Source organism: Myotis davidii, unplaced genomic scaffold (assembly GCF_000327345.1).
Source record: "Myotis davidii unplaced genomic scaffold, ASM32734v1 scaffold175, whole genome shotgun sequence".
NCBI lineage: Eukaryota > Metazoa > Chordata > Mammalia > Chiroptera > Vespertilionidae > Myotis > Myotis davidii.
Window position 1 is genome coordinate 1,126,854 of NW_006286972.1, and position 848 is coordinate 1,127,701.

At 44.7% G+C, this 848-nt stretch overlaps 1 protein-coding gene across 7 annotated transcripts in view; it reads right to left on the minus strand.

The window, feature by feature from the left end:
* The window catches only part of APP (amyloid beta precursor protein), a 162,507-nt gene that overhangs the window by 78,474 nt on the left and 83,185 nt on the right, over positions 1–848 (minus strand). The gene's annotated exons all lie outside the window — the stretch shown is intronic.

Sequence of the window (848 nt, forward strand, 5' to 3'; positions counted from 1 at the left end):
AACCACGCATCTCAGCTAGTGTAAGTGAAGTTCTCCTGTATTCACGGCAACCAGCCAACCAGATCCCTATCCAGCCGACTGAAGAAGGATGACACCACCTCTTGATATTTCAAAAGGAATTTAGTATTTCATTACCACTACCCTGCAGCTGCTGAGGGGGAAGGAGAGAACATTTTAAGAAGGAGTTTGAGCCGAGAGCTCAGCTCATCTGTTTCTCAAATATTCCTACATTCAAAGGACACTGTCATACCGGGACTGGCTGCCACCGTGTGAAGTCCATGGTGGACCAGAGACAGCACACCCAGGGTGGTGACAGGAGCTGGAACACCTGTGCCTCATGTCCCCACCCTTTCAAGGTGCTTCCTTCGGTCGCTTGAACCACGTAGGAAGGGAAAACAAACGGGCTTTAGGAGAGCTAATTTTTGTGTTGCTTTTTCAACTTCCACAAAGCGGTTTGTACTGTCCAGACACCTCTGAGGTTCCCTAGGTACTGTGATTTGGGCCAGATTTCCATGTTGGCCAGATCATAAAGCCTCCATTCATTAATGAATACTGTGCCAGACACTCGACACATGTTCTCACTTAATATGTGGGGAGAAGAAAAAATTACCCTGCTACATATATTGCACAGAAGGGAAATACTGTCATTTAACACACTCACTCACACCCCCAAACACACACAAATAAGTCTGAATTTAGGATTAGGAAAACCATGAAAAGGCTCTAAAGTTAATGTTTAGAGTAGTAAAGGGCTAATCCATTGACTTGCCTAGGGCACTGGAAAGGGTTTGTTTTGGTTAAAGAATAATATGAATTGGCCCCAAATACACTTTGTTATGACATCTCTC